Raw genomic sequence first — 8,712 nt, 5'->3', positions numbered from 1 at the left:
TTTAAGTTGCACGTGTAATTTTCACGTATGCATCATGTTGCAAAAGAGCCCAAATTTCCCTAGTCACTACAAACGTTATAATAAAAAGGTACCCCTTTACCTCCAGGGCTGTCAGCGCTTTATCATTTCTCATTGTATGGACAAGATATTGAAACCAGAAGCCATCCCAGATCATCATGTCTAATAGGCTTATGCAAAAATTCACCACCAAGCCTCGTTTGCACAAAATTATCTGGACGTGCAATATTGTTCACACGTGGGTTTTCTATACAACTTTTGTCCTTTGGGATTCTGCGCATGCTAATATTTAAAAGTTTAATTGTCGAAATCGAGGCTTTTTGGTGAAATTAGCTAGTCAGACGTCAAAACGCATAAGGGCTATTAGGTGAAGGGCAGTTTCATGTACATAATCAGTCATAATGTACGCTGAACCAAGAGCATCATGGGTCTGGTATTGTAAATGAAAAGGAGCCATCATGCAATTCAACCTCGTTCCCCGGGTCTCTTTGTCTTCTAAACGACAATGGAGACCCTGAAAACGAGGTTACATGCAATTGTGAGGAATGGGAAAGAAACATTATTCCATGCAAGCACATCGTTACGATATCTAGAACTTTCCAGTTTCTTATGAAAATTAGTCTTGTGCTAAGAACATTCTAGAAATGACATTGTTGACGTCTATTAAAGGCTCATTTCGGAAGTACTGGTTACTTCAAATTAACGGTTGATGCAATTTGGTTTTTAGAAGTCTCTAGAACCCCTTCTTAGGATATATAAGCAGGATCTTGAACTTGTATGATAGACTCTCTTTGTATAACACAGTGTATTGCGCTATTATACGGTTTTACCTCCTCTCTGAAGTGATTAAAGCCTGGTTTTCACTAGCGACGCAAGCACTAGCGCAAACTCAAACACAAGCATAAGAAGCTTATGCTAGTGAAAACGAAGGTCGTGATAAGCATCAAAATCAATCACGGCATCCGCCATTTTTTTCAAATGCTCGGACGCAGGCAATCCGGAGCGAGTGCCTTAATTTGCCAGCTGTAGCAAATTTCGTTGTTCTTATGATGCGTTTCGTTTTCACACGACACAAGCGAACGCAAGCACAAGCGCAAGCATAAGGAAAAGAAAAAAAGATCCTCGAACTTGTACTCGCTTTGCGCTTTTGCTTGCGTCAACTCCGTGTTCATTCTAAAATAAGGGCTCTTATGCTTGCGCTTGTGCTTACGTAGCTGCTGAAAACCAGGCTTAAGGACTTTTGGGTTTCACGAGATTTGTTCGAAAGACTTATCGACTAGTCTCCTTGCGTTTGTCCTTTTCGTGACCAAGCTACGCTTCATTTAGGTGGGAAGATTTAAGGTTTCGGTGACGCAAGTAAAATTTCGTTCGTTATTAAACATGATTTTTATCGCGCGTCAATTGTATCTTCAATTTAGAGGTCTGTTCTCTCTAAATGCGCAAAAGGTGTAATTTTTTTCTCGACATCATAAGTTAAGCTAAAAGTACTATGTTTTTGACGTATCAAACTTTGCCGATTGTTATGGTTGATTTTTTAGAAGACAATAGGGCCTTTGCTTACGGACTCTTCTATTGTGAGCCAGAATTAGTGTTCGACCTTAAAACGGAGACGATCGGCAAATTGTTGGCATTGACATTTTCTCACCTTATGGGAGTCTGGTGGGGGAAAATGTTAAGTGGGACACTAAACGACAGGGGGTGGGTGAGTCGCTGCGTTGTCTCTCGCTCACGCAGTGAAGATTTCATCGCCACTGTAAACACGGCGATTTTTGAATAGTTAATCACCGTGAGGACATCAAAAACATAAAACAACTCATTCAAACACAATCCGTGCTCTCGCCTGATGAGTTGTTGTTCCTCCATAATGATAGACGTGCATGAGTCATCAGAAGCAATCTCTTCAAGACAGGAATTAAAGAGCACCAGATGAAGGCGTGCGCGGATGGGTGGTGCTCGATTTCATTCCTCAAATCCTGACCTTCGGTTTTTATAGCCGATCATTTAGTCCTTGTAAGTGCATGAAAATTATTACTTGAGAGAAACCAGAATGAGACTCGCTTGGATTTACCCGATTGAGCATATTGGGGTGTGAGTTTTCAGCTGGTTAATAGACGATGCGTTTTTCCGACAGGGCCTTTCAAGATTTTTTTGATGGTTGTTTGAGAGTTAAATATCGCAATGTTTTCTTAAGAACAAAACCAGTAAGAAGATTATTGGGAATCAAAGTTGACCGGCTATATCGCACCTTTCTTTGTTTCAGTGATTTTATTGTTGTCACGATTGCGTTCTCTGACCCGATCATATTGTTCCAAAAGCGGTACAGACATGGAACACCGTTTGTAGATGTCATTTTTAGATTTCGCTACTGAATTTGAACTTCGAAAGCATTTTACACCGATCTGTAGAAGCGTAGTAGCTTGAAAAGTGACTTTCAAGGTTTTGCGGCACGCGCATTTACCATCAGAAATTAATTGTTTGTTGACGATGAGAATAAAACCATGAAGAACAATGCAGTGATAAAGCGCGAATTTCAACAACGCTTATAGCAACAAAAGTTAAATGACTCAGTTTTTGTCTGACTGATCATGTAGTTTGAGTTAGTTTTTATTTTAACTTGAAACCCATATACTTATTCTTAAAAGATCCTCTTGGACGGTCGAGAAGAGTGGGCTAATTGTTTAGCGCTGCGCAAGTTCGAATTCAAGTAGAACTTTGCATCAAATGATGGCGTGCCGGCGTAAAAAGACGCAAATTTTGAAAGCGCTTCAAGGAACAACTCTAACTGCGAACGGAAAATTCTCATGATGAGAATTTTCCGTTCGCAGTTTTGTATCCCAGAGCAAGACTAAAAAAGTAGTTAATTACATTTTCGGCGAGGTGTGGTATAGGTGTCTACAAGAGACAATTAAATCAGTAGCCCATAACTAGGAGCGAACAACAGCCTTACATTCCTGTCAGGGCTAGCCTGCGTAGCAGGCGTATAAAGGGGAGGAGGTTGGCGAGGAGGAAGATCGGCAAAAATGCCCTCCCCTCTGTCCTTTATACGCCTGCTACTCAGGCTATGTCAAGTCGTTTTTACATAACGTTGCATTAATATTCCTCCATTATTTTCATTGAAGCGTCGGAGTAAAGTTACTCTTCACTAATTTGGCGAACTGTCCCTTCGACTGTGTTGTCCCCTTCACTTGATTTATTGGCATCTGTAACAGCTCTGATATCTTTATCCCGGGATCGCGATAATACCTACGTGTGAGTCTGGCAAATAACAGCTTCCTTCTTATAGCTTCGATTTATTTTTGGATTGAATTTCCCACGAATGAGACTCCCACAAGAGCCCGATGACCAATCACAAGAAACTAACTTGAAGTCATGGCGTTACCGAACGTCCTGTTTCGGTGACGCTAGCGCTATGACTTTGTTATTGTTGTTGTTGTTTTTTTAAGGGAAATGGTAGTCTAAAAATAGATCGTTCTGTAAAACGCATGACATAGGCTTAGTGTGGAAGTTGTTCGCTCCTAGTCATGGGCACCTATTTAAATTTTCCAGATAAGTGCGAAGATCACTTCTCTCTTTCATCTTATGATTTTTCCGCTTGTAAAACCTGTGGAATTTACAATATGAAGGGTGGACCACAGGTTGGAAATTCAAATGGTACAGTTCATTCCAGCGGAAAGTTTCCGAAAAAGATGGAAATACTCAGACGTATTTCTCTTTTCCTGTTCCAACCGAAATGACCGGAAAAATCCTGTACTATTTGTAAAATCCCACTTGACCCGGTTCACTTCGGCCTCTGTCCCGCCGCCATTTTGATCTGTTATTGCCTTTCTTCCGGATGCGAGACTCGGGCCTGGCGAAACGCCACACCGGGAAAATCCTCATTTGAAGGGCTCAGTACAGAACCGACCTCGGTTGGTGTTGTGTTTAATTTGCTAAAAAAATCACCAGGACCCAGTTGTTGAAAGCCTGATTTAGCTAATCCTGTATTGGTGGAAACTTTACTTGAAATTTATTTACCAACCAAAAATGTTTCCAGAAGATTCTCAGCCTTCAGTTTTTGAGTAAGACTTTTTACTTTCCTTCAAAGTAAAATAAGATTGTTAAAGGGTATCTTGACGGGAAAAACTCAAACCTTGGTTTGAATTTAATCCCGGATTAGTGTTAATCGGCTTTTGAACGACAGGGCCCAGAGTTGCCTGATATTAAAGTTTCGATCAGATTTAGGAATGAATGATTGTGCATTAAATGACGAAGTGTTAGCATGAACGGGTATATTTTCCGAAACAAACCAGAGCGTGGATACCTTTGATCGGTTCATCATCACCGGCCTTCTTGCATACGTGCTACCTATTTGTCGATCTTTTTCGTCCTGAAGCTGACCGTAACTATTAAAGTCGTTACGAAAAAGCCCGAAAAACATGGCGAGCAGACTGTCGTTGTTGTTGTTTTTCGTGTAAGAATACACCAAATGGTGTTTTGGCCTGGCTTTTCGCTGATTGAGGAGAAAAATACAAAATGATTTCTGCCCAATCAGGAGCCAGGATTTGATCGGTCGTTTAGAAGTGGTCCATAAAGTTAATAAAGTTATGTCAGTTTTTCATGCGTCTATCCTGTTATGGATCATGAATTTCGCCATAACATTGTCAAAGTAGCTGTGGATCGACGAGGCGATTGCCGAGTGGATCAGCAGACAACTTTGACAAAGTTATGACGAAATCCATTGTCAATAACAGGACAGACGCATGAAAAAGTGACATCAATTTGTTTTTTACAATAACAGAAAGGCAGAGGGGTCAAAATTAAGTCAAAACACGAGAAGAAGGCGAGACAAAAATGCGAAAAACTTCAATCTGACGCGAGTGATATCGCGTCATTATCGCATAAATTATACATTTATGTATCTGTCCTCTTATTGAAAATAAAAATTAGCCAATGAGCGCGCAAGAGTTTGCAGTCATTGTAAAAAGTACATTCGCTGGTCGCAGCGTTTCTCGCACGCTCCGATTTTGTCCTCGTTCCCTCTATATGCCCCTGGGTCTCCCTCCGAGGATGGAGTGTTCCATTTTAACCGGGTTTTCTGTGCAAATGGTACACACCCCCGGCCATAAATCCCTTGGCGTTATATTACCACCAAAATTCAACTTTCGCTTTTTTTTTTGTGTCACATTTCATCGTTGGTCTTAGCGATTCGACATTCGAGTTTCACATTTCGACATCCGAATTCACAATTCTACATTCGGATTTCATAATTCTACATTCGAGTTTCGGTTTGCGACATTACTCTCGGAAGCGCTTCTGCTCATTTATCATTCAACATGCAAGTCTTACCATTTCATATCTGTTTGATCATTTTACGCATGTTTTACTTTTGGCAGCTTCTGGAAGTACCGGAGCAGAAATTACGTAAAACAAACGAAACAAAAGAAAGAAAACAAAACAACTCCAAATAAAGACGAATCCCAAGTGACCAAAAACACATTGCTTTCCGGTACCTGCAGAAAGACCCTTTACTTTTCACCTTCCAATATGCATGAGCGATTTTACCTTTTGAAAAGAAAACCGCTGTACATACGCAGGAGCGGAAAATTCCTAATGCAGTGAATCAGATACTTACTGCCCTGGAAAAAGCATTACAAATCCAATGAAGGTTGATGGATTTGTTTTTGGTTGTTCCTGAAAAATTCCACTTTTCAATGGAGAAAGGGTTAGATCAAACGCGGATAAGAAAAAGCAGATAATGGAAGATTTCCGCGGCCGTTACAGGGATCATTGGCCAATAGATGAAACGATCCGCCAGCTTGGCGAAGTTTGCAACGAGTTTACAGGCGAAGCTCAAAGAAGAGGACCAAGAGTCATGGAGTTTCCTCCCCAATTTTATTAACAGTGCCGTGGAAGACCACAATTTGACATAAGGGAAGAGCAGTTATCTCTTTTCTCGACGAGGGATTCAAAATCTCCGTAACTACACGTTGCACGCGGACGAGTTGGCTAACATTTGGCCCTGTTGAGCATCGGGCGGTGCCGGAGGTCATGAGTTCAATTCCGGCCGGACAAACACTCAGATACTTTAAATAACCGGACAGAAGGTGATCCCTTTCCTTTGTAATTACATCCACAAAAAGTTAGACTTTCGAGTCTTCTTGATAAAGGACTATGAAGACCTATAAATCGTAGGCCCCATATCACAACCCTTGTTCATAAACTCCGACAAACTACTCGAAAAAGAGCAGGGTACGGAGTTCCCGGTGTTGTGTTGTGATCTTAATTCTCCAGCAAATATGTGTTTTAAAAAGGCTTATGATGTATGAAGCCTTGCAAGCAAAACCAGTCCCAAGTATGTTTGTTTTCCCATGTGTCAAACTGTGGTCTTCCACGACGCTGTGTATCAAAATGAGAAGCGAATTTCATTTCCTTTTAATCCGTCCTCGCCTGTTAATTAACTCGTTGCAAACCTCACCAGGCTGGCGGATCAATTCATCTACAATCAACTCTCTCGTAAGCGGACACCATCGGGAATTGGAAAAAGCGTCCGTCAGTAGGGATGTCCGCTTACGTGAATTATGATAACGTGACACTTCAAATACATGTTGGACTCTTGTTCATGTCAAACGAACGGACAGCATGCTTTCCCACGGACAAATGGAGATTTTACAAAGCCGACCCCACTGTTCTGTTGCTCTATCAAAGGTCATAGTTTTGTTTGTATTGCAAATTAAAGACAAATTTCATTTCCAAGAGTCAATTATTATACGTGGGGTGTCCGCTAAGAGAGAGCGAAAACAAAAGAAAAATCCAATTTTAATTTCAAGTGTCCGCGTCCGTTTAAGAGAGAGTGTCTGCTTCCGGGAATGTGCAAATACAGAGTTTGACTGGAAGGTAAAATGAGGAATGGAAAAAAGTGTATGTAAGTAGGGCTGTCCTTAGTGGTGAGTTGACTGTCTTTGCCAATGATCGCTGTGACGGCCGCAGAATCTTCCATTATTTGTTTTTTCTTAACCGCGTGTGATCTAACCCTTTCTCCATAGGGAAGTGGAATTCCAAGAAACATACCAAAACTAATCCATCAACCTTCATTGGATTTGTTGTTTTTTCAGGGCAGTAAGTATCTGAATCACTGTGTTACGAATTTTCCGCTCCCGCGTATGTACAGCGGTTTTCCTTTCGAAAGGTAAAATCACCAATGCATATAGGAAGGTGAAAAGTAAAACATGCATGATCAAACAGACATAAAATGGTAAGAATTGCATGTTGAATGATGAATGAGCAGTAGCGCTTCCGAGAGTAATGTCGCAAAGGGAAACTCGAATGTAGAATTGTGAAACTCGAATGTAGAATTGTAAACTCAAATGTAGAATTATGAAACTCGAATGCAGAATTGTGAATTCGCATGTCGAAAAGTGAGACTCGAATGTCGAATCGCTAAGACAACGATGAAATGTGAAACAAACATAAAATGCGAAAGTTGAATTTTGACGGGGATTCGGTTCCACGCTAAACGCCCATAAACTACACCCAACATGCCATCCGCCAGAAGGAGGTCATGTCAGAACTTCATCGGGTCACGAAAGCCGATAATATCCGATCTCGACTACGTGATGACGTTCAAATTTGAATTCTAGATGAGGGCATACGCTCAAAAAACACCGTAAATCACGCTTTTGACTGTTATTTAAGCCTTAATTAATCGAAAATAGTCAATTTTGACAGAGTATAATGAAATTTAATGAAATATAAGGGCAGCCGAGAAACCTCCTTTTCACGGATGGCTGGTTGGACCTAGAAGCTCGCGATATCGCGTGGCAATCTCTCAAACGGAGGTTCTTAACACACCGGAAATACAAACTAAGTAAACAAGGTTTTGGTTTTCGCACCCGACAGTAAAATTAAAGTCAAAGCTCAAAATAATTCTGTCGTAATTCTGTTGGTTAATTGCATGCTCGAGTTTTCTAAAATGTAGAAAAGCTGTAAATCAATAAATCTAACATTAAGGTAATCTGAGACAGTGTCCTCTTCTCCATGTCTGTTAGTCGACAGTCTGGGGTGGTAGGTGTTTTTTTTAATTTACCTCCCATTTATTGCCGGTTATTGTCATATCCTTGCAGTCCACGGCTATGTAAATCTTTCACCAGTGGATAAAATGTGAAGTTAGGTAATGCTAAAGTTCTCTAGTAACCTAAACATTGTACAAGAACCTTCTATTTCCAAGTTTGTGACCCACCACATAATGTTACTATTTAAGAAATGGTAAGCGTGCAGCGTGCAACTATCGAGTTTTGGACGCACGCGGGAGGTTGCTAAGCACAAGAGAAGCGTAAAACTGACAAAGTTACACATCAACATTTTACTTGGATCGCAGTGTGTTCATTCATTCTGTTTTAGCGATCTCGGGACAACATGCAACTTAAAACTGCTCAGTTAACTTTCGTACCGTATTCAACTCGCAACGAACAAGACATGCTGTCCCTAAGGTAAAATTGATCGTCTCACAGAGTTAAGTTTAAGTCTGCTGCGATCGGTTGAAAACAAACTGCACGGTTTGAATTGTGCAATTTTGAAAAAGTGGTGCCGCTTCTCTTGTAACCTGTAAAGGATGTATTTCTTGATTTGCTTTTTGCCGTAAACCACTGCTCACTTCCATTGTGGATTGCACTTGAGAAGCTGCGGTTACACAACTCGGAGCCGATAGCGCTCTGGACA

The sequence above is a fragment of the Montipora capricornis genome, chromosome 7, assembly GCF_036669925.1.
Source record: "Montipora capricornis isolate CH-2021 chromosome 7, ASM3666992v2, whole genome shotgun sequence".
In the NCBI taxonomy this organism is placed as follows: Eukaryota; Metazoa; Cnidaria; class Anthozoa; order Scleractinia; family Acroporidae; genus Montipora; species Montipora capricornis.
This window is presented reverse-complemented; position numbering follows the sequence as displayed.